The sequence below is a fragment of the Pan troglodytes genome, chromosome 10, assembly GCF_028858775.2.
Source record: "Pan troglodytes isolate AG18354 chromosome 10, NHGRI_mPanTro3-v2.0_pri, whole genome shotgun sequence".
Taxonomy (NCBI): Eukaryota; Metazoa; Chordata; class Mammalia; order Primates; family Hominidae; genus Pan; species Pan troglodytes.
The window spans coordinates 137,509,088-137,534,437 of record NC_072408.2 but is presented as its reverse complement, the minus strand read 5'-3'; the positions used below and the strand labels follow the sequence as shown (position 1 = coordinate 137,534,437).

At 49.5% G+C, this 25,350-nt stretch overlaps 1 protein-coding gene across 12 annotated transcripts in view; it reads left to right on the top strand.

Moving 5' to 3' along the window:
- The first annotated feature begins 7,767 nt into the window (after positions 1-7,767).
- RIMBP2 (RIMS binding protein 2) overlaps positions 7,768-25,350 on the top strand; it is a 321,527-nt gene continuing 303,944 nt past the window's right edge. For 6 of the 12 annotated variants that reach the window (XM_024348152.3, XM_024348148.3, XM_024348150.3 and 3 more), the window contains exon 1: positions 7,768-8,315. The gene's annotated coding sequence lies outside the window, so the exon portion shown is untranslated. Of the gene's footprint in view, positions 8,316-8,962; positions 9,068-25,350 lie in introns of those variants that run through there. The other 6 variants (XM_024348149.3, XM_054664725.2, XM_016924632.4 and 3 more) reach the window with 2 other exon arrangements.

Below are 25,350 nucleotides of genomic sequence, written 5' to 3'. Positions count from 1 at the left end.
TCATCTGCAATCAGAGATAGTTTGACTTCCTCTCTTCCTATTTGGATGCCCTTTATTTCCTTCTCTTGCCTGATTGCTTTGGCTAGGAATTCCAGTACTATGTTGGATAGGAGTAGTGAGAGAGGGTATCCTTGTGCTGGTTTGTCTTGTGCTGGTTTTCAAGGGGAATGCTTCCAGATTTTGCCCATTCAGTTTGATGTTGGCTGTAAGCTTGTCGTAGATGGGTCTTATTATTTTGAGGTATGTTTCTTCAATACCTAGTTTATTGAGAGTTTTTAACATGAATGAATATTGAATTTTATTGAAAGCCTTTTCTGTGTCTATTGAGATAATCACATGGTTTTTGTCTTTAGTTCTGTTTACGTGATGAATCATATTTACTGATTTGTGTGTGTTGAAACAACCTTGCATCCCAGTGATGAAGCCTACTTGATCATGGTGGATTAGCTTTTTGATGTGCTGCTGGATTTGGTTTGCAAGTATTTTGTTGAGGATTTTTGCATTAATGTTCATCAAGGGTATTGGCTTGAAGTTTTCTTTTTTTGTTTCTGTTTCTGTCAGGTTTTGGTATCGTGATGATGCTGTCCTCATAGAATGAGTTGGGGAAGAGTCCCTCCTGCTCAATTTTTTGGAATAGTTTCTGTAGGAATAGTAGCAGCTCTTCTTTGTACACCTAGTAGAATTTGGCTGTAAATCCATCAGGTCCTGGGCTTTTTTTGGTTGGTAGGCTATTTATTACTGATTTAATAAATCAGAGCTCATTATTGGTCTGTTCAGGGAATCCATTTCTTCCTGGTTGAGTCTTGGGAGGGTGTATGTGTCCAGGAATTTATCCATCTCTTCTCAGTTTTCTAGTTTGTGTGCATAGAGTTGTTCATAGTAGTTTCTGATGGTTATTTTTATTTCTGTGGGATCAGTGGTAATATTCCCTTTGTCATTTATAATTGTATTTATTGGACCTTCTCTCTTCCTTTTTATTAGTCTAGCTAGTGGCCTATCTACCTTACTTATTTTTTCAAAAAACCAACTCCTGGATTAGCTGATCTTTTGATTTGTGTGTGTGTGTGTGTGTGTGTGTGTGTGTGTGTGTGTGTCTTGATTTCCTTCAGTTCAGCTCTGATTTTTGTTATTTCTTATCTTCTGCTAGCTTTGGGGTTGATTTCTTCTTGTTTCTCTAACTCTTTCAGTTGTGATGTTAGGTTGTTAATTTGAGATTTTTCTAACTTTTTGATGTTATGAATACTTTTAGTGCTATGAATTTCCCTCTTAACACTGCATTAGCTGTGTCCCCAACATTCTGGTATGTTTATGTTTGTTTGCATTAGTTTCAAATAACTTCTTGATTTCTGCCCTAATTTTATTATTTACCCAAAAGTCATTCAGGAGCACGTTTTTAAAATTTCCATGTAATTGCATGGTTTTGAGCAATTTTTTTAGTCTTGACTTCTATTTTTATTGTGATGTGGCTTGAGAGTGTGTTTGGTGTGACTTCAGTTCTTTTGAATTTGTTGAAGATTGTTTTATGTCTAGTTATGTCATTGATATATGCCATGTGGCAATAAGAATAATGTATATTCTGTTGTTTTGGGGTGGAGAGTTCTGTAGAGGTCTATCAGATCCATTTGGTCCAATGTTGAGTTCAGGTCCGGAATATCTTTGTTAATTTTCTGCCTTGATGGTCTGTCTAATACTGTCAGTAGAGTGTTGAAGTCTTCTACTATTATTGTATGTCAGTCTATGTCTCTTTGTAGGTCTCTAAGAACTTGCTTTATGGATCTGGGTGCTCCTGTGTTGGGTGCATATGTTCTTAGTATAGTTAGGTCTTCTTGTTGATTTAAACACTTTATCATTATGTACTGTTGCCTTTTTTGATCTTTGTTGGTTTGAAGTAGGTTTTTCTGAAATTAGGATTGCAACCATTGCTTTTTTTTCTGTTTTTAATTTGCTTGGTAGATTTTCCTCCATCCCTTTATTTTGAGCCTATGGGTGTCATTATGTGTGAGATGGGTCTCTTGAAGACAGCATACCATCGGGTCTTGCTTTTTTATACAACTTGCCATTCTGTGCCTTTTAGGTGGGGCATGTGGCCCATTTACATTCAAGGTTAGTATTGATATGTGTGGATTCAATCCTGTCATTGTATTGTTAGCTACTTATTATGCTGGCTTGTATGTGGTTGCTTTATAGCAACACTGGTCTGTGTGTTTAAGTGTGTTTTTGTGTCAGCTGGTAGTGGTCTTTCCTTTCTATATTTAGTGCTCTTTTCAAGGTCTCTCATAAGGCAGGTCTGGTGGTAAATTCCCTCAACATCTGCTTATCTGAAGAGGATCTTATTTCTCCTTTGCTTAGGAATCTTAGTTTGGCTGGATATAAAAATCTTGGTTGAAGATTTTTTTTTTCTTTAAGAATGTTAAATATAGGCCCCCAATCTCTTGTGGCTTGTAGGGCTTCAGCTGAGAGGTCCACTGTTAGCCTGATGGGGTTCCCTTTGCGGGTGACCTGCCCTTTCTCTCTAGCTGCCTAAAAAAGACATTTAAGCCTTCAATAATAACTTTAAAAAGCCAATTTTGATCATCATGCTAGAGGAAAGAGTTTTCTTTCTGTTCTCTCAAAAGAAAACAAAATTATAAAATCATTGTCATCTGGAGAAGTAATCAAAGATTACACAAATGTGTTAAAAACAAATATTATACAAGTATTATAAGGTGATAGGTAGCCCAATTACCCTGATTTTATTTTTATACTTACATGAATGCATCAAATTAGCACATGTACCCCTAAATTATGTACATTTATCATATATCAATAAAAATGATATTATAGTAGAGTCTTAGGCAGTTAATTACAATAAATATATGCTATTTTTCTGGATTTTGTGATATTTGTGGGATTTGTCAACATTTTAACATCTGGAATTTGTTGTGATTTATTTTCTTATTCTCGATAAATGATCATTTGTGTATTTTGTATTGGTGTTCTTTGTGTTTTATTTTTCTTAACTAGGGCTCCCCACATTATATAAACTCCAGGCCCCACAAAATTGGACCCACAACTGAATCTGAAATATGTGTTGCAAATATGTTATCTCAGTTGTAGCAAATCTTTTGGTTTTATTTGTGGCATTTTCCCACTGTGCAGAAGCTTACATTTCCATGTAATCAGATTTAATCAGCATTTCCTTTTATTGTTCCTGAGTTTTCTTAGAAAGTCCTTCTTCATTTGACAATAATGAAAAAAGTTCATAATTTTTCTAGAATGTCTAATTTTTCTTTTATATGTTTGAATACTTGATTGATCTGGAATTAACTTATGTGTAAGAACTTTTTCCCTTAATTATCCTGTATTCTGACCATTATTTATTGAGTATTCTATATTTTCTTATTGATTAGAAATACTATTTTATCATATATTAAATTCTCATATGTAATTGGATTTGTTTATGGACCACCCAGTTTGTTCTATGGGTCTGTCTGTTCATGTACCATGACAAAACAATTTTATTTATATATTTATAATATATTTTAATGTCTGGTAAAACTAGTTTTCTTTCATTACTTTTTCTTGCCTTCAATAAAATGTCTGGGTTATACTTTTGTGCTTATATTTCCATACTAAGTTTAGAATCAGCTTCCAGAGGTCTGGAAAAAATCTTGGCTTTATGTTGATTGTAATCATATTAAATGTTAAGGTTGATTTCAGGAGAATTTTATAAAATTTAAGGACCCTCTCCAAGTGTGGGGTTGGCTTTTCTTTTTGCTCCATTTTTCTTTTATTTTTTCCTCAGTTTTCTTCATCTATATCTTACACATTTCTAGGCATGCCTTTCTTTTTGTATGCTATTATAAATGGAATTTTTTTCCCCTTCCATTATACTTCCTAACTGATTATTGCTTTTATATAGGAAACCTATTGACTTTTGTATATTATTTTTGTTCCTCCAAAATAATATGCAATAATATACAAATATATATTTGCTGGGAACCTAAAATAATATACTATTCTATTCAATTATGGAATATATCTAGAGCTCTCCTTTTTTTTTTTTTTTTTTTTTGAGACAGGGTCTTGCTCTGTCACCCAGGCTGGAGTGCAGTGGTGTGATCATGGCTCACTGCAACCTTCACCTCCTGGGCTCAGGTGATCCTCCCACCTCAGCCCCTGAGTAGCTGGGACTACAGACATGAGCCATCACACCTGGCTAATTTTTTGTATTTTTCATAGAGACAGGCTTTTACCATGTTGCCCAGGCTGGTCTCAAATTCCAGAGCTCAAGTGGTCCTCCCGTCTCAGCCTCCCAAAGTGTTGGGATTACAGGTATAAGCCACCACGCCAGACCTATTCTATCCTCTCCTATTCAATTCTTATTTGTAACAGTTTTTCTGTGATTGGTTCATCTGGGTTTCCAGGTAGATCATCATGTCATCTCCAATACTGCCTAGTTTTTAGACCTTTCTGACTACCCTACTACTTGTAAACAGGGCAGGTTTTTCCGAGAGATGTTCCTAGCTGAGTGCTGCACTTATGGTGAACACCCAGCTTCAAAGGCTACTTGGAAGGATTTAGGGGGCTGCACTTACCCACCGGCCTTGGAATTGGCCTCATAGAAAACTTGCTGTGCTTTGTGAAAGCTCGGGCCCGCAGAGGTGCTGATGTTCAGTGTCAGCACAGACCTATTATTAGCTGTCCAGCGACAGGAGATTCCACTTTAATGCTGAAGCTTCAGAACTACGTTGCAAACAAAATGACTGGCATTTTCTCAGACAGCAGTTCCAAGTGGAAACTGTCTAGTTGTGCTGTCTCCATACGGAGGGCTGGAAAACTGTGAATGGCAATTATGCAGCTTTGCATCTGACACTTCCTGACATCTGGCAAACACTCGTTCCATCCAGGACCAGATAAAACAAATGGTGCCTTATTCACAGGAGTCTTTAACAGCCTAATAGACCCGATGAGTAGCAATGCCTTTGTGTGGCCTGTGTGCAGTCCAGAGCTAGCAGGTTGCCTATGACAAGTGCTGGAGGGGGTCAGCACTTTTGATTCCATCACCGAAACTGGTCCCCACCACAGCAGCTCATTTTTCAGAACTGGCTAGCTCCTTCCTGCTGGGTTGAATACATCCTCATTCTTCACAGGCCCAGAATGGCTTCATCTGGATTGTTAGTTACCTATGAAAGTCTCTGGTCTGTTACATTTTTTTCAGTATTTTATGCACAAAATTTACCTAATTTTTGTGAAGTTAGAACATGACACCAAGAAATGGAATCCTGCATTATTTTTCTTTTCTTTCCTTTTTTCTTTTCTTTTTTTCTTTTTTCTTTTTTCTTTTTTTTTCTTTTGAGGCAGGGTCTCACTCTGTCCCCCAGGCTGGGGTGCAGTGGAGCAATCATAGCTCATTGCAGCCTTGACCCCCCTGGGCTCAAGCCATCCTCCCACCTCAGCCTCCTGAGTAGCTGGGACCACAGCCGTGCACTACCATGCCCAGCTAAGTTTTGTATTTTTTGTAGAGATGGGGTCTCACTATGTTGTCCAGGCTGGTCTTGAACTACGAGGCTCAAGTGATCCTCCCACTCTGGCCTCCCAAAGTGCTAGGATTACAGGCATGAGCCACTGTGCCTGGCCCTGCATTCTTTTTATGATTTGACCATGTGTCTCTTGGCAGCTACAGTCAACTCTTTGGTCTCAAGTTGTCCAGCTGAAAAAGTGGGCTCCTCACGCCGAGACCCATGACATGCAGCCCCACACACATGGGATACTGCAGACGACAGTGCAGCCATGACACAGACTCAGTGGGGCTGGTGCAGACAGCAATGGCCCTGTATGGGGAGAACCCAGCATCTTTGAATGGAAACATTTTTTGCAGCTTATTTGTTTTCGAACCTTGGCTTTTTGGCCTATATGATCCATGGCATTCCTTAACAATTAATTTCCTCTCTGCTGAGAAAACAAAGGTGGAGAGTCATTTTCATGCCACTGAATGACCTTTTAAAAGAGTGAATCCTTTCTCAGGGGGAATAGCTTTATTTCCTTCTGTCAAATATTTCATTTGTCCCCTAGAAGAGCCCTGTGAAGTAGACATTATGTGATAAGTAGACACGATCGTTTTACAGATGTGGGAAAAGACTGACCTGCTCCAGGCCACACAGATGGAGTCAGGAAGGGGCAGACTGGGTCAGTGGGGCCCAATTCACAGGCACTTTCTACGGTCTTTTCATATGTTTTTATGGAGGTAAAGTTCACATCACATAAAATTAACCATTTTAAAGTAAACAATTCAGCGGCATTTAATACATTCACAGTCTTGTGCAACTGCCACCTCTCTCTTGTTCCAATGTGTTCTCACCACCCCAAAAGGAAACCCCACTCCAGTAAGGAGTCACTCCTCATCTCCTCTCCTCCTAGCCCTCAGCAACCACCAGTCTCCTTTCTTTCTCTATGAATTCGCCTATTTTGGATATTTCATAAAAATGGGCTCATACGATAGATGGGCTTTGTGTCTGGCTTCTTTCCCCAGCATGGTGCTGTCAAGGTCCATCCATGTGGTAGCATGAATCACATACTGCATTCCTTTTTCCTGGCTGAATAATATTCCATTGTATGGATATGCCACATTTTGTTTCCCCATTCATCCATTGATGGGCACTTGTGTCATTTCCACCCTTTGGCTGTTGAGAGCAGTGCAGCTGTGAACATGTGTGTACGAGTATCTGGTAACCAGTCCCTTCCACGATTTTCTGCAGTCTTGTAGTTTCTGTGACCTGATAACTCTGCTGCAGGGTGAAAAGGAATCGTCTGTGGTTTGCCACCTACTCCTGGATACAGCACGTATCTCTTTGTTCCATGCACAGAGGCTGGGGCCACTCTACACAGGGCTTGAAAGAAGCCTCCAGTCTTGCAGCCAAATTCAGAGGCATATAATTCAGAAGCCTATCCGGGAGGCCAAAAGGAGTCCTGACTGGGAAAACTCGCTGGACCCGTCTGCCACAGTGTTGAAAAAGTTGTCTTGGGAAGAGGTTTCCTCTGGCTGTCTAGGTTTGAGACCTTTGCGATTCCTTTAAGATCACAAGCAAAACCACAGTGATGGGAGGATGCATTGGTTTTACTAAGGAGCCCATTTTTTAAAAAACTTGTAAAGTGAGCCTTAATTGGAGAAGCAACAGAAAGCACCTCAGGACAAGTCCTTCCTTTTTGGACAAAGGACCCGTGGTGAGCCCTTCCTTGGAATTCTCGTGTCCTACACTCGAGTCTTGTCCCTGCACAGGGCCATCATTAGTAGGAGCCCTCAGAGCCTCAATTAGGGTATGTGGAGCCCAAAATACCAAAGGGGCTTTCCTCCGCATGAGCTATCTTATTCAGCACCTTTCAGTAACAAGCCATGGGATTTTTACCCCAGGGAAGGAAGCAAGTGTGTGAAGTCCATGTGTGTTTCCCAGGGTTTTTTCCCTCCTGCACCACCCGGTTGCTAGGTAGCGGGTATATCTGTGCCACCACCTGAAGTTTTGTGGGAAGGGGGAACCCGCGGGGCCACTGGAGGCTTGGGGTGGGGAGGGGAGCCGGACAGGAGAGCAAAGACCCAGGCAGCTTGGGTCGCTCCTCTTCATCACTTAATTCTGAGGGCGCTTGAGTTTCTGAGCTTCCTGGAGTAGAGCCCAGGGCAGCTTTTACCTTGATGTGCTGATCGGTTGCCTGTCGCTTGCAGGAGACCCCCGGCCTCCTGCAGGGAAGATCCTGTGCTGTTTTCCCAGGGATGGAGAGAAAAGCACCAACCCCAAGCCCCGCGTGGCTGAGAGCTGTTTGCCTCCATCTCTGTCCGAGCTTTTCACCACAGCTCTGTGAAAGAGAAACTGGCAGTGAGGGGTATAGCCATCTTGGTGTGTGTATGCGCACGTGTGTGTGCATGTGTATTTGTGTGTGTGTGTGTGTGTGCGTTCAAACACTGACGTTTCAGAGGCTCTGGTTACTGCTGCATGGCGGATGATCCTCTCTCTCTCCCTCTCTCTCCCTCACTCTCTCCCTCTCGACCTGCTTGCCTGCCTGCAGAAAACTAATGAATCATGTCTAGCTGAATGCAAGCAGTGCAGACACAGCAATGCCCTGCAATGTTGACTGGGCGCCGCCTCTGCCTGCCTCTCGCCCCCTGTCTCTCCCTCTGCTGCTCCCTCCCTCCCTCTCTCCCTCTCCCCCTCCTCCCTCCCTCCCTCTCTCCCTCTCCCCCTCCTCCCTCCCTCCCTCTCGCCCCCAGTTTGTAATCTGACACAGTACACTGCAGTTGTCTCCGAGGTGAACCTCCGGAGCCTTGGCACAGCTCGCTTCTAAAGGTAGGCAGAGATTTATTTTTTTCTCCTAAAAATAGCTTCCCGTCTCCCCTCGCCTTTCTGCACCCGAGCTGCAGCGGCGTTGATCACAGGGGGTTAGCCGGAAACTCTTTGCCCAGACAAAGTTTATCTTGCAGCGGATGGAGAATGCCCTTCAGCGTGGGGTCCGGGGGCGCTGGGTGCGGGGAGCAGCGGCTCGCCCTGCTGGCATGTCGGTGCTGCTTGGAATTCAGGATCGTCTGGGAAGGGAAGGGCTGACGGGCTTCTTCCTGGGTGCCGGGTGTCAGCTGCAGGGGTGCTGTGGCTCTGTCATGGCCCCCACCCCAGGCTTTTAAGAAAGGCCCCTCCAGGCAAAGTTTGGCACCCGATGGACACGGCCCCGCTCGCCTGGGGAGTGCGCCCCAGGCTTCTCAGACAGCAGCGGCTCAGGGCCTGGACTTGTCTTCTTGGGGGCGGGGTGGAGGGGGGAAGGGGACGTGGGACAAACACATCAGAGTCCCCAGCTCGGCTCAGGTGCAAATGCACAAAGCCCGCAGGCTGCGCCCAGGAATCTGTCAATTCACGTCCCATGGACTGACTTGAATAATGTGTTTGTCAGAACAGATGTTCCCGGGCAGAGTGTGTGCGTGCATGCGTGTGCCTGTGTGAGCAGTGTGCGCGGGCTGCTGGCCGGGGGCAGACTCTCCCAGTGGAAACCGCATTTCACCGGGAAAGGCAGCGCGTTCGGGACCACCCGCCCAGGAGCTTAGGTCTGGGTAGGTCCAGGTGGGGGCCCGGACATCTGTCAGCAGAGGCCTCGGTGGAAGCAGCCTCCCTCCTGTCCCCGGGGAGCGCACGCTGGCTGGGGTCGGGGTGACGGCTGGCCGGAGGGAGGGAGGACTGCTTCACCTCCCGGCCTGGTCACTGGCCCCAGGGGAGGCGGGGGTGCTGGCTCCGTGCCTGCGTGGCCTCTGGGTCCCTGGAGGTTCTTAGGGTGAGTGAGGAGGGAGGGAAGGGGACCCTGTCCAGCCCCATATTTCTCTCACGGAGGAGCCCTGAAGGAGACTCTGCTCACAAGGGTGAAAACCCCACTTCATCCAGGGAAGGGAAATGTCACAGATGGAGCAGGCCTGAGAGGAGGGAGAGCGGCTCCCTCTGAAAATGGAAGATCGGTGGGAAGAGGAGGTGTCCGGGCTCCTGGGCCCTGCGGCAGGCCAGGCTGCTGGCGGGCGGCAGCCGCGTCGGGCTCTGAGCAGGAGTGGGCAGGGGAGGGGAGCTGGCGTGCAGGCTCACTCACCCGGTTTCTAAGGGGAACAGTGGGGGAAGGCTCTAAAAAATCACCACCTCCCCCACGCACACGGCCCCTCCCCGGCTCCCTCCCAGCCTTGCTGGGCTGTCCTGGAATCAGCTTCAGACTCATCCCCCGCTGGGCTGTGGGGTCTTGGCTTGTCGTGTGAGACGTGATCCCAAGCTCCCAGTGGGATCGGCAGGGTCCGACCGGCTCCGGAGGTTCCCTGGGGGCGGGGTGTGAGGGGAAGGCCGGCGGGCACCCCTTCTGCAGTGGGGGGTGGTGGGGCGTGCCTGGGGTCGAGGGCTGTGCCGTGGCCATATGGCAGCCGCCTGGGGCCCAGAGTGGAGCCCTTCTGGGTTATTTCAGGGAAGGCGCTGGCAGCGGCTATTCCCCCGTGCCCCTTCCTAGAGGATGGCAAACTGGGTCAGGGAGAGGGTGGCACTGCCCACGTGCCCGGGAGACAGGAAGATGCTGGCGCTATGGGGGCCGCCCCCCACGCAGGAGGCAGGCGCCACACAGCCCTCCCCGGGGCATAGCAGCCGGCTCCCCCATGCTGCAAGCCCGGCAGAGAACCCCAAGCCTGCAGAGTCCGGGGGTGGGCGTGGGTGGTGGAGAAGCCTCCTAGGTGAGGCCAGCGTGCAGCCGGGCTGAGAGCTCCTGGCCATGAAGATGAAAAGACAAGCGGTGGGCCCTACACTGTGGCTTTCAGTTTCATCTCTTTGGCCCCATGCACTGTTGGTGCCTGGAAGAGACCAGCATGTGCTCAGGGGGCGGGAGGAGAGGCAGGAGCTGGCTCTTTCCTGAGCTTGCTTCGCTTTCCATTTCAAATCCACCCCCTGCCACGTTTGTATTTTTGGAGTCTGGTTGAAGTTTTAATTGGAGCAGCGATTCGCACACGTTGGTGAGCGCTGGCATCCTGGCGGGTGGGTTAAGGGGCTACAAATCTCAGAACCTCTGATCCAGCAGGTCTGGGGAGGGGCCGGGAATCCGCATTCCCACGCAGTCCCAGGGGAGGTGGAGGCATCCAAGGACCCCACTTTGAGGATCCTTGAATACAGCGTGACCAGGAGGCGCTTTACGCATCTCTGGGGCATGTTGCCAGCTCTCTGTTGGCCTTTGGCTGAGGTCATACGTGAAGCCGAGTGCACGCCTCATAGGTTGGTCTAGACCCGCAAGTGCCAAACCTCAGGGACCAGAGGGCCTGACCCGGGAGCTTCCTTTGTGTCCGGGAGTCTCCCTAGGGCACGGCAATGAGCGTCTGTTCCAGGTGGGCGGAGACTCGCCGGCTGAACGTCTCAGTGTTTCCCACTTCTGCCCGAAGGTTTGGAATCCGCATGGTGCTGGGAACCCGGGGGAGAACGGGATCGGCTGTGCTGGTCTCTTGTTGATCAAGCAGAGCAGCTGATTCCAGAAAACTCTGTTCTCCACTTACCTCATCCCGTGTAGATAGTGGTAGTGCATGGCTTATGTCCTCAGTTTCTCTTTTGACTTTCACCCATTTGAAAAGCTGTCTGATCCCCTATGGTGTGGGAGGAGGCTTGCAACCAGCTGAGGACACCTGCGTCGCTTGTTGGTGATGCTGTTGCCACCACCCTTGTGTGCAAAGGTTTCACTGAACCATACTCCTCAGTCCGTCCGTCCTTCCTTCCTTCCTTCCTTCCTTCCTATCTTCCTTCCTTCCTTCCTATCTTCCTTCCTTCCTTCTTTCCTATCTTCCTTCCTTCCTTCCTTCCTTCTTTCCTATCTTCCTTCCTTCCTTCCTATCTTCCTTCCTTCCTTCCTTCCTTCCTATCTTCCTTCCTTCCTTCCTTCCTTCCTATCTTCCTTCCTTCCTTCCTTCCTTCCTATCTTCCTTCCTTCCTTCTTTCCTTCCTTCCTTCCTATCTTCCTTCCTATCTTCCTTCCTTCCTTCCTTCCTTCTTTCCTATCTTCCTTCCTTCCTTCCTATCTTCCTTCCTTCCTTCCTTCCTTCCTATCTTCCTTCCTTCCTATCTTCCTTCCTTCCTTCCTTCCTTCCTTCTTTCCTTCCTTCCTTCTTCTCTCTCTCACTCTTTTGTTCCGTTTCTTTCAGTCTCTCTGTCCCCTTCTTCCCTCTCTTTCTCTCCTTTTCTCTCCCTCTTTGTTTTTTCTTTCCTTTTCTCTCAGTCTCCCTCCCTCCCTCATTCCTCCTCTCCCTCTCTCAGTCTCTCTCTCTGACTCACCCCTCCTTGTGTCCACCACTGGGCCACGCTTCTGTGTGGATCCGTCTTTTCTTGAAGAAAATCTCCCAGATGACGCCCTGCATAAGAAGGACATTTCCGTCAGTGAAGACCACGCGTACTGCGGTAGCTGTGCGATTAGAACAGACCTGAAAGATCCCCATCCCAGTGTGGCTGTCGTAGCTGCTCAGCTTGAAGCTTTAGTCTCACGTGTTTAGTGACGATGGTGTGGGTGAACCCACCATGCTGCCTGGAGTGTGAACGTCCAGCACATACGGTCATGCATGGACATGATGTTCGATGATAATAAATGACTATGTTACTGGCTTATGGATTTACTGTAACTTTTATCATGATTTTAGAGTGTATTGTTTCTACTTATTAAACAAAAGTGAGCTGTGGAACAGCCTCCGGCAGGTCCTTCAGGAGGGATCTGACAGGAGGCATGGCCATCGTGGGAGGCGACGGCACACCTTGCGTTATTCCCCTGGAGACCTCCCAGCGGGACAGGACCTGCAGGTGGAAGGCGGTGATGTGATGATGCTGGCCCCGGGGAGGCCTAGGTGAACGTGTGTGTTTATGTCTTAGCTTTTAACAGCAAAGTTTAAAAAGCAAACAAACAAACAAAAAAATCAAATAGGGAAAAGCAAATAGATGAGGATATAAAGAAAGAAATTATTTTTGTACAGCTGTACAATGTGTGTTTTAAGCTAAGTATTATTACAAAAGAGTCCAAAAGGTAAAAAATTAAGAAATGTATAAGGCAACGAAGTAAGCTGAGGGCAGTTATGGAAGAAAGAAGAATATTTTTGTATAAATTTAGCATAGTCTAAGCGTGCAGCCTCTGTAGGGTCTACAGACACGTACAGGAATGCCTGGGCCCTCACATCCACTCCTCACTCACTCACTCACCCACCCAGAGTCACTTCCAGTCCCGCAAGCTCCATTCATGCTAAGCGCCCTATACAGGTGCACCATGCTTTATCTTTTACATCTTACTGCCGCTGCCTCTCTTCTATTATTAGATGCAGAAGCACTCACCATTGTGTGGCAGTGGCCTACAGTACTCAGTACAGTCACGGGCTGCACAGCTGTGAAACCAGAAGCAATGGGCTTGCCCATCGAGCCAGGGCGTGGAGGAGGCTGTGCGGCCCGGGTGTGTGTGCAGGTACACTGTGTGTGAGGTGCGCTCGTGACGAAATCACCTAATGAGGCATTTCTCCGAACGCATCCTTGTTAAGCAAGGCGTGACTGCATTTGTCTTTGAACAAGCCAGTCACACTGTACTAGGGTTTGTGGGGTTAAAAGTATTCATTTATGAGGTGGGTCCCTGAAAAGTAACACTTAATCTAAATCTATTTTAACTTTTTTGTGGTTATTTTCATATGTATGAGAAGCAAATGCATCTGTAATGAGAAACCTTCACACAATATAAACTTTAAGTCCAAATGACATCCTAAGTAAGTCACTCCAAATAGCATCTTCAAAAAATGGAGAAAAAAGACAAAGCACACTCGTTTTAAAAGCCCAGAATAATCTCGATACAAAACCCCAGTGAGGGCATCAGAAGGAAGAACATGTACTGGCCAAACTCTCATGGTCACAGACACCACATTCTAAGTCAAGTATTAGTAAATTAGAAAATGGAATCCAGCAAAACGTGAAAAGGGTAATAGACATTTCTTAATTTTTCCCTGGACAAGGAACCTCAGAAAATGGAGGAAATTGGGGCTTCTCTGGATTTGTGAGAGGCTGGATAGCTTCTTTTTTTTTCTTTTGAGACAGAGTCTTGCTCTGTCACCCAGGCTGGAATGCAGTGTCATGATCTCAGCTCACTGCAGCCTCCACCTCCTGGGCTCAAGCAATTCTCCTGCCTCAGCCTCCTGAGTAGCTAGGATTACAGGCGTGGGCTACCACGCCCGGCTAAGTTTTGTATTTTTTAATAGAGATGGGGTTACGCCATGTTGACCAGGCTGGTCTTGAACTCCTGACCTCAGGCGATTTGCCCACCTTGGCCTCCCAAAATGCTAGGATTACAGGCGTGAGCCACTGTGCCTGGTCAGATAGCCTCTTCTTAATGCTCACCTACATGAGAAAGGGAGGTGGCTGTCAGGGCTACATGGGACCCCACGTGTGACGTGCGGGGCCTGTGAGGATTGGGAGCAGTGGGGCTTGTGGAGGAGCAGGTAGAGCAGGGAGAGGCCTGAAGACGTCCATCTGGGATATTCTCATTTGTTGGTGTTTTGTGGTCTGTCGTTAGTAGGTGCTGGATAAGCACTTGCTGGAGAGACCCAGTGTGGGAGATGAGGGGGGCTCTCTCCTTGGCCTGGCTGTGTGGACCGGTCCTTCCTGTTGGTGCTGAGCCTGGGGCGGGGGAGGTGCAGCACCTGCCACTTCTCTATCTGTGTGGGCCCCAGGAAGGCAGGGCATGACCTATTCATTCAGCAAACCTTTAAGTACCTGCTAAATACTGACTCACATTTTAGGTGAGCAGTGAACAAGCTAAAGGAGGGTGCTGCCCTCATGGGGAGCACACGTGTGTGTGTGTGTGTGCGTGTATGTGTGTGTATGTGTGTATGTGCATGTGTAAGACAACGGGCAAGTGAATGAATAATCACTACACCAGAGACAGCTGCCCTGATGGAGTGCCCAGCAGAGGGTTCCAATGGCTGATGTCAGGGGCCGCACCTGGATGATCTGGGAGGGTCTCAGGGAGGAGGTGGCGTTGAAGCTGAGACAGGACCCTGAAAAGGAGCCAGAGGTGCAGACACCTGGGAGAGAGGTTCAGGCCCCGAGGGCAGAGGGAGGAACGGATCTGCGAGCTGCTTGGTGGCTTTGATTCTCATAGGTATGTGCAGAAATTGCTCCTTGGGTGTTTTTGGAGCAGCTGGGACCACAGGGGCTGCAGAGCCAACCCCTCTCCTGGAGACCCTCGGTGTCCACCCATGAGCTCCCAGGGATACCCGGAAACCAGGGGGCCAGTGGTGTACTTTTTGTCATTTCCATCCATGGGGAGTTGGTCATGGTGTCCCTTTGGGTGGAAGGTCCTCCTTGCCCCTCCTATGCCTCTTACCACGCTCCTTCCCCTGCCTCCCTCCTGCCCAGTGCTACCAAAAAGAAAGCCCATTTGGCCATTTTGGCAGCAGGGGCCTCCTGAGGGGGCCTGGGGGCGCATTGGTACAGGTTCCTCTGATTAAATGCTCCTGGTGCCACACCCAGTGTGTGTCCGCGATGGGAATTTCAGGAACGGGCCGCTGGGTTGGGTGGGAAGGGGGGGTTTTCCTCAAGGCATTCTTCATGCTTATTACCGACGTGGTTTCCAAGACCAGAAACACACCCCATCACGCTGCCCCTGTACCTCCTTGGACGGAGATATTGGGACAGGGGCAACAAGCCGCTTTGTTTCCCACTCTTCCTTCCCTCTCCCTGAGAGGGGAGCCCCAAAATCTTGGGAAACGGTGCCTTGACTCAGCTCCAGGTCTGTAAAGAGCTCCATGTTCAAGGGCCAAGGGCTCGAGCTGCGTGTTGACTCCTTAGCCTGGAGCTGCCCCACAGGCTGCGGGTGCCAGAGCTCTGCTGTCGGGCGTCACGCCCAGAGACCTGCCCCAGCCCCAGCTGTGGTGTGGGTTCTGCGTCTTCAGCCTGTGGCTGAGTCCCCAGTGCCCAGCGAGTGGCTGAGACCTGGCTGGGGCTCAATAATTGTCTCTGAAGGAAGGGTGGATGCAGCGAATGGCAGTTGGGGCCCCGGGAGGGCTGTGCCTCTGTCCAGACCGTTCCCCAGCTTCCTTCCCACTTGTCCCCAAGCCCACCAGCCCTGGTGACTGCCTCCCACATCATGGCTTCTGGATCGTGAGAATTAAAGATGGGAACTTGTGTAAACAGCTTTTCCAGCTCAAATGCAGCAATGCATCGGACTGCTGTTGCCGGCACGTTGCTGGGTGCCTTCCTCGGTTACATGCATGACACAGCCCTTCTGCGGCAGGCCCTGTTGCTCGTGTAGACCCATTTTACAGATGAGACAATAGTCTTTGAGAGATGGAGGGGCTCTCTGAAGATCACACAGCTGGGGAGAGATGGGCCCAGTTTCAAACCCGGGCTGCCTGACTGCGAAGCTGGGTCGGGGCTACAGCGCTGCAGGACCTGTGAGATCCCAGAGAAGTTGGGTGGAGCCGGTTCTGGGCCAGATGCAGTCCCAGGGAGCTCTGAAACACGCCTGTGTCCAGGGCCCACGCGAGCCTCTTAGAGAAGGTGCAATGAGCTGGGGCGCAGGTATAACAGTATTTTCAAAGCAGCTTTATTTCACTAATTTGTTTTTTTGAGACAGGGTCTCACTGTGTCGCCCAGGCTGGAGTGCAGTGGCATAATCCCGGTTCACTGCAGCCTCGACCTACAGGCTGAGGTGATCCTCCCACCTCAGCCTCCTGAGTATCTGGGACTGCAGGCACGTGTCACCATGCCTGGCTAATTTTTTATATTTTGTAGAGACAGGGTCTTGCTATGTTGCCCAGGCTGGTCTCAAACTCCTGGACTCAAGCGATCCTCCTGCCTCAGCCTCCTGAAGTGCTGAGATTATAGGCATGAGCCACCATGCCCAGCTTTAAGACTGCTTTACTGAGATATAACTTACCTACCATCCAATTCATCCATCTAAAGTACAAGTCAGGGGTTGTCAGTATATTCAGAGTTGTGCAACCATCACTGTCATCAATGTTAGAACATTTTCATCACCTCAAAAAGAAACTGCATGCCATTAAGCAGCCGGTCTCCTCTCTCCCCTCCTCCCGGCCCTGGCAACTGCGAATCTGCTGTCTCTATAGATATCCTGCTGTGGACATCTTACGTGAACAGAATCATTCTACACATGGTCCTCTGTGGCCGGCTTCTTTCCCTCAGCACAGCATCCTCAAGGTTCACCTGTGTTGTGGTGTGTGTCAGAGCGTCATCCCTTTTTATGGCTGAATAATATTCCACTGTGTGGCTGGACCACATGTTTACCCACAGGCATCAGTACTTTCTAAAAGGCCTGAGATTATTGCAAATATAGTCATGTGTAATGCGTATAGTCTCTCTCTCTCTCCCTCTCTCTCAATCCCCCCATTTCTTGGCTAAGCATTTGCTTTGCCAAACATGTCCTCTTCCCAGCCTCTATCTAGCTGTTGCCTACATGTGATCCACTAATATCCGCCACTTTCCCTTCACATCCTGATTCTGAGCTCTTCTTGCTCGGGCCGCCTCGGTCCCCTTGGCCAGAGACCCCTGGTCTTGTCCCTGGGCCACACTGCCTGAGCGCCCCCAGGCCTCCTGTGTCCACCTCTCCCTGCAGGGCACTCTCACACAGCAGCCAGAGGGCTCCTGTTGGAAACGGCTCAGTCCACGCATACTCTTGGAAGCTTCTGATTGCATTTATTCTCACTTACAGCAAGCGCAAGGGCCTCCTGATGGCCACAGGCCTGCCGGCTCTTCCTCCTTCATGTCTTTGTCTGGAAGGCTCTTCTCCCAGCTACTCACTCATCATGTTGTTCAGGGCTCTGCTCAAAGGTCACCGCCTCTGAGAAGCCTTCCCTGACTACCTGCCATGACAGCAGCCATCTGGACCTCCTGTCCTATCACCTGTTCTGTTTCTTGATGTGCCTCCCTCCCTCCCTCCCCATGGGAGGACTCCTGGGTGTGGGCGGGACCTTGTTCCCTGCTCCTACCGGCTGCCTCCCTTCAGGTGGGCACCGTTCCATTCTGTGAGGGCACAAATCCTCTGGGTACCTATGCCAGCATCTGCAGCTGGGTACGGCTGGCAGTTGGAAGTTCTGAGTGTGTCTGCGTCTTTCCGGGTTGTTCTGTGACCCCACCGCTCCTCCCGCTCTCAGGCCTGGGTGTCCCCTGGGCCACTGTCCTGTGTATACCCCGGCCTGCTTCAGCTCTCATGCCCGGGCCCTGCTTAAGAACAGGAAAGAGAATCTTGTCGCTTGAGGACACGTTCAGTTACTTGATGTTTTCTTGGTCATTTCAGGATTTCACATTGTTAATTTAGGATTTTTCTCTCTTCCATGGGGTAGGGCTGGGCAGGTGGGTCTCTCAGCAGAGGCACAAGCTAGACCTGGCGGAGCTTGTGGGAAATGCCCATTCTCCATCAATCTGCAGAATGAGCCTGCGGCATTTGGGACCACTGGCGGCTGCCGAATCACTGCATGATAATTTTGGTGATAAGTCTGTTTGGAGAGCAATAGCACGAGCCATGAAAACAAGAGCCGGCCTCATTGAATCCTCACCATACCCCAGGCCTGTTCTGCACTCTTCCCACCAGCTAGCTCATTTAACTGTCAAAAGGCACCAACACCCAGAAAGGTTAAGTCACTTGCCCAAATCCTTATGGCTCCTGAGTGGAGCAGCCAAGATTCACTGGGCACTTTCGCCAGAGCGCCTGCCCCTGGCCACTACGCCATGCTGCCATGGGGAGCGCGGACCTGCCTGTGCCCCACAGCATCTGTGCGGGGAGCTGCTCCGTGAACGTGTCCCTCAGAAGCAGCCTTCACTAGTGGAATTAGCCACAGTCGCAGGGCAGAGTCTGGAGCCAGGCTGGCAGGCCCCGATCTCTGCTCTGCTACTTCCGGCTGTGTGACCACAGGCTCTCTTCTGAACCTCTCTGGGCTTTCGTTGTCTTATCCATAAAATGGAGGTAACAATAGCATCCGTCTTCTCCTCGAGGGATTGTTATTGAAGGCATTCACCGGGGAAAAGTGCTTAGTATCTTGCAACACTCAATAAAGATTAGCAATTGCCTTTATTTCCATTCAGATGGGGACGGCAGAAGGGGTGCTTTGATGATTAAATGACTTCAATGGCACAGAGCATTTAGAACAGGGCCTGGTATAGTGTGAGGGTTCAACAAACATTAGCTATTACGATTCCTGCTATTATTATTAAACTCCAAACAGACCAATCATTAGCATGTGAATGGAATTAGTAGAATAATACCGATAGTCCCAGAAACGGGTCCTCTGAAGCTTGTGCAGCCCAGATTTCTTGTAGATGCTTCCGCAGTGTATTTATTTTTCCTTTCTCATGAGCAGAGCTGTCTAAAGTGTGTGCGAAGTGAGCCGGTCACGGTAGGAGGGAGAGACTTTTGCACGAAGTAACCATCAGCATTTTTGTGACCTTGCAGGGATGGGTAGGCTGGGAAGAGAACGGCTTCTGCCTCCGTTGGTCCCAGCCACACCTGGCCACCCCATTGGTGGGCGTTTGCCTTGGGGCACTGGGCCTGCCCTGTCTGTGTTGGGACGTTTTTGCAGGCTGGGCGCCTGTGGCCCTGCAGCCGTTCACTCCTGCCCTACCCAGCGTGCTCCAGCGTCACAGAAGGAGAGAAAGAGCAGAAAAGCGGTGTGCAGCGGGAGAGGCGTGAGAACCGCAGAGAAACACAGCAAACGCCTGTGCTGAGTTGTTCGTTAGTGAGGAGCTGGTCAGGAAGAGCGTTTTACAGGGAACCACGTGGGCTCCTGTGTGGGCCTGGGACAGCTGCGTCCCTTCCCTGCCAGCCTCTCCCCCAGGAGGCTTCTGTGGCCCACAGTCACGGACATGACAAATGGGGAAACTGAACCTCCTTTTCCCCAGAGGTGCAAGATGCGTTAGGAAGCACAGGGCGGTGGTGCAGCCGCCAGGGCCCCGGTCTTTGTTGCGTGGTGACTGGCCGGGAGGCTCCGGGCGGCTTCAGGAGCCTGTCTAGTCTTGGTCTCTGCTTTTCACCATTGGGAATATTAACATCTCTTTGGTTCTCCTGGGCTTCGGGTGTGCAGGCATCTTCTTCCTAACTCATGCATCCTCCAGTGTCATTGATTTGTGAAAAACTCAGTTTCAGGCACATCCGTGTGACTCTGAAGGCGGAACCAGAGCAATGTGGCCGCGGAGAGGAGCCCCCAGAGGCAGCCGGTGCTGGCAGAGGCAGGGATCCTCACGCAGCTTTGGAGGGAGCTGGTCTTGCCACCCCGGCTTCTGGGCTTCTGGCCTCTAGATCTATGAGGGAAGAGATGTGTGTTGTTTTGAGCCTCCCAGTTTTTTGTCATTTGTCACGGCAGCCCAGGAAACGAGCACAGGAGGGTATCACTGTCCCCACCATCGTGGAGACAGGGACTTGGACGCACAGACAGGTGAAGCAGCTAGCCCAAGATCGCATAGCTAGAGAGCAGCGACGCCAGGACCTGAACCGGTGACCCCGGTGGTGGAGCCCCGGAGCCTCGGCCCGTCTTGCAGGTGCTCTCTGGCTGGCAGTCTACGCTTTGGGAAACGGACCTGTGGAGGCGGTGGTGGCAGGGCGAGGGGTTATGAGTCCACGGAGGGAACACCTTTGGAAAGTGGGTTAGAAAATGCGGAGTGCCATCTAATTAATTTGAGATTTAAAAACTTCCCTTTAGAAGCCATTTACTTTTGTTTATTATTATTATTATTATTGAGATGGAGTCTGGCTCTGTTGCCCAGGCTGGAGTGCAGTGGCATGATCTTGGCTCATTGCAACCTCTGCCTCCCGGGTTCAAGTGATTCTCCTGCCTCAGCCTCCAAAGTAGCTGGGATTACAGGTGTCCGCCACCATGCCTGGCTAATTTTTGTATTTTTAGTGGGGACAGTGTTTTGCCATTTTGGCCAGTTGGTCTCAAACTCCTGACCTCAGGTGATCCACCTGCTTTGGCCTCCCAAAGTGCTGGGATTACAGGCATGAACCACCACCCCTGGCTTTTTGTTTATTTTTTAAACAAGACGTCAGGAGCCCAGCCCTAATGAGAGCTGCTTTGGGACGCGGGTTGAGTTGCCAGGGCCCACAGAGCACCCTCCCTCTGCCTCCTCGGTCCTCGTCCCTCCTCCTGCACTTCCTCTGTCCTCCCTGCCTGTGTTCTGGTGCCTGGAGGGAAGTCGACCTGGCCATGGGGTGCTTCCCCAGCTGCTTTCCAGATGAAACTGAGGTTTTAAAATGCTGCTTCATCTGGAAGGATGGGGCTCCGATTTATAGCTTTCTTGGTACAGAAAGGGAGATATTTAAGGGAGACTTTGCTGATGTCCCTAAAGTAGCAGGAAGGTGGTGTGTTCCCCTCACCGGTGAGCACAGCTGGGGCACTGCCTCCCAGGGTGGTCGGGCCCCAGACCTCTGCGCTGCATTCAGGCTCAGGCTCAGGGTTCCCTCCGTGCTTCTAGATCTCTCTCTCTCTCTCTCTGTATTTCCTAAGCTGTTCAATTGTGGGTGCTGTTTTCCTTTCTTCTCCCCTAGGAAACACCGTTTCAAACACACCCCCAATATACTACACATGACAACTGCTGAATCTTATTTAAGACGTGGAGAAGCCACCCGACCCCAGGGGAGGCTGAGCGGTGGGTGATGTAGAGTGCTAATCAGGGTTAGGCGGTGGCCCCTAGTCACGTGAGGGCTAAAGCGCCCGGATCCGATTATGGGATCTGATGGAGCCCATGCCAGGGCCCGGCCCTCAGACTGCGGCTCAGCCCTGAGCTGAGCACCGGGTGGTCGCAGCAGTGGGTGAGGGATTGGGGAGGGCAGGCGGGTGGCCGAGGGAGTGCCCGTGCCACGCTTTTAAAAAACAGTGATCGTTTGAGAATACAGCACTCTTCCCACCACAGTTCTAACACAAGGTCATTTTCAAACACTGATGTTAGATGGTGATTTTCTTATTAGTGAATTAGGGATTCTTGGGCAGGCTTCATAATAAGTGCAGGAAACTGAAAATGTCCGGGGCGGAGGGGGAGCCCGCCTGGAGGTTAATCGGGGTGCACAAGGCCAACACCAGGCGTCATCTGTCAGCCAGGAGGGTGACTCTCCTGGTTAATTGGCTGCCCCCATGCTAGGAGGCCGGACCACTTTGGCAACTGCAATTATCTCCAACTGCCAGGCAAAGAATCCCACCCCTGGCCTGCTGCAGTGACCCAGTGACCTGGAGGCATTACAGGAAAATCTTGTTCTAATGAACTTCTCCAGGCATCTGAGGAGCAGCAGCATTTTTCTGAAATGAATAAATTGCTGGAAATCACAGTCTCATTGTCTCGGCCCAGGAGGAAAGAAGTAGATGCTCTCAACCCCTGTCGAGGCAGGTCCCGGCTGAGCACCCGGGATCGTTGATTTCATGGAATTTCCATACAGCCCTATGATTAATTCCAGTTTTATGGATGAGAAAAGAGTGGCTCCAAGAAATTAAGCAACTTGTCCAAAGGTGCACAATTTGTAACTGGGTTTGGGGAAGGGGCCCAAGATTCTGATCGGGATCATCTGATTCCAGGGCCTCTGTCCTCACCGCCCGGCCATGGTTCTTACTGAAAGAAATTAATACTAACAAAACAGGAAGGGCTTGCACACAGCCTGTCTTGCTCTCACACACACCATTCCTATTTTATTCTCCTTCATCTTACATGTGGTTCCTTCCTTCCTTCCTCCCTCCCTTCCTCCTTCCTTCCTTCCTTCCTTCTTTCTTTCTTGTTTTTTATTTTTTTATTTTTTTTTTGAGACAGAGTCTTGCTCTGTTGCCCAGGCTGGAGTGCAGTGGCACGATCTCAGCTCACCGCAACCTCTGCCTCCAGGGTTCAAGTGATTCTTCTGCTTCAGCCTCCCAAGTAGCTGGGATTACGGGCATGTGCCAACACGCTCAGTTAATTTTGTATTTTTAGTAAAGATGGGGTTTCTCCATATTGATCAGGCTGGTCTCGAACTCCCGACCTCAGGTGATCCACCCACCTGGGCCTCCCAAAGTGCTGGGATTACAGGCATGAGCCACTGTGCCCGGTCCCACATGTGGTTATTTCATTGCTCTTGGTGGTGGAGGCAATTTGGAAATTTACCCAAAATCATTGCTAAGGGTTCAGCTAGAGAGAAGCTTAGATTTTCCTCCCCCACTGTAATGCAAACAGCTGGGACCCTTGTTGTTTAGTTAGGGAGAGTATGTGTCTTGTGGGCTGGGCTCATCCTCGTACTGGATTACTGACTGAAATTGGCTGGCCACAGGGAGCAACATCCACATGGGGGCCTCTTTCGTGCCGCATTATGTTTTGGTGGGCCTTGTGCCTGCAGTCCCTTCCCTAGAGCATCTGTTCCTTCTAGAACATACGTGTGTGGGCTGCATGTACCTCCAGCGGGGTGAAGGAAGCATTATGGGAAGGGGTGGGCCATGGCAACCCTGATCCCGGCTCCTTGGTTTTAAGGCAGGTTGTCAGGTATAACTTGTTTTGCCCACTGAGTTGAAGGATGCGTTATTTAAAGACGTGCTATTATTTGGCCCAAAGATCTTGAAGAAAAACAATGAATTTTGCAGCTTCCCACACTGTCAAGCAGGAGCGATTTGTGTCCCATGGCTTTGAGGGGGCTCAAGTCAGCATCAGGTGCTACAGTCGGTCTCACAGTCTCACGCCTTCCTTGCTCAGACACCTTCCCCTACAATGTGCCCAGCAAGGTACTTTTCACCCCATGTTCAGACGCGGGCCTGACTGTGAAGGTTTCCTGTGCCCGGCTCCCCTGGGCTGCTCTCCGCCCCTGAGTGTGATATGGTGACCTACTGGCTGTCGGCATTCTTTGGAACCCTTGTGTCTTCAGGGGTTGTAAACTCCAATACAAGCAGTTCCACGTGTGATGTAAGCTGAGTGTAAGGCAGAAAGTGCCACGTAGCTTTTATGTCTTCCAACCACAACACCTGCTGGTTCTGTATTTATGGAACACTCCAAGGCCTTCCCAGGCAGCTTGGCAAAGCTGTCCACCCTGCTGTGTTAGGGGGGCTTACAGCGTGAGGGCCCCGGCTCAGCTCCCACCTGCTGGGGGGCTCTGCTGCTTCCCTTCTTACCCCGTGGGCATGGCTCAGAGTGGCTCCCTGTCTACAGCTGAACCCAGCGGCCTCCAACTGCAATGACATCCTGCCCATCCTTTGAAATCACACGGAAACCTTGTATTTGTGTTTTAGCCCTTCTCAGTGTTTACCTGTGTTCTAGAGACCTGTGCACTCTTCTTGTCTGTCCTAGAAAACTACTTGGTAAAAGGCAGGGCCATGTTGCATGTGGCACACACACCATGCTCAGTACAGGAAGTGCTTGTACACAGTGGTGCTTACAAAAAGTGTGCACTGTGGGCATTCACGAAGTGTATGCAGTGGGCGCTCACAAGGTGTGCACGGGAGGTGCTCACAAGGTGCTTGTTGTGTGATGGAACGTTTGGAATTTGTTGGGTGGTTGGATCAGTTTCCTGCAGCTGTCATAATAACTTAGAATGAACTAGGGGGCTTAAAACAACAGAAATCTCTTCCCTCCCAGTTCTGAACGCGAAAGTCTGAGATCCAGGCGCTGGCAGGGCTGTGCTCCAGGGTGGGATCTTTCCTGCCTCTTCCAGTTTCCAGTGGCTCCAGGTGTTCCTTGGCTGTGGTCACCCCCCCGCCCCCACCTCTGCCTCTGTCTCCACATGGCCTTCTCCTGTGGCTCTATGTGGCCTTCTCCATCTCCAGAAGGACATTCTCATTGGATTGAGGGCCCCTGACCCAGCATGATCCCATCTGAATTCCTACCTTAAGAATTGCATCTTCAAAAACCCTACTTCCAAGTGAGGTCCCATTCTGAGGTCTCGAGTGAACGTGATTCTCGGGGGACATTCCTCAGTCCACTGCCGTGGTTGACCGTCTTGCAGACCCTTGTGGGGTGTGGCTGGTGTCTTAGAGATTCCTCGACTCCAGGCATCTTTCCGGGGAACGGGTGAAGGGAGAAAAGGACCTTGGCTATTGCGGGCCTGGAACTGTGTGGGTCTTTGTAGAAATGGCCTGCCAATTAGAGATTGAGAGAAAATAAACTAAAAACCACACCAACTGGAAGACCATCAAATGTTTCCTGGCTAGTAAGAGTTCAGGAAGCATTTTCCTCAGTTGGGTGGCTGGGGAGGGAACATGGCTGCCCCTTAGGGGTAGCAGATGCATCTGTGGGCTGAGAGCCACCCACACACGCCTTCTATTTGGCCTACGTAGAATTAGGGAAAAAATGGTTAAAATTGGTTGCTAGCATTTTAAAAATTGGGATATTTTAATATAAAACCTGTATTTTTTTTTTTTTTTTTAAGACAGAGTCTCACACCATCACCCAGGCTGGAGTGCAGAGGCATGATCTCGGCTCACTGCAACTTCTGCCTCCCAGTTCAAGTGATTCTCCTGCCTCAGCCTCCTGAGTAGCTGGGATTACAGGCACCTGCCACCATGGCTGACTAATTTTTGTATTTTTTAAAATTTTATTATTATTATCCTTTAAGTTTTAGGGTACATGTGCACAATGTGCAGGTTAGTTACATATGTATACATGTGCCATGTTGGTGTGCTGCACCCATGAACTCATCATTTAACGTTAGGTATATCTCCTAACGCTATCCCTCCCCCCTCCCCCCACCCCACAACAGTCCCCGGTGTGTGATGTTCCCCTTCCCGTGTCCATGTGTTCTCATTGTTCAGTTCCCACCTATGAGTGAGAGCATGCGGCATTTGGTTTTTTGTCCTTGCGATAGTTTGCTGAGAATGATGGTTCCCAGTTTCATCCATGTCCCTACAAAGGACATGAACTCATCATTTTTTATGGC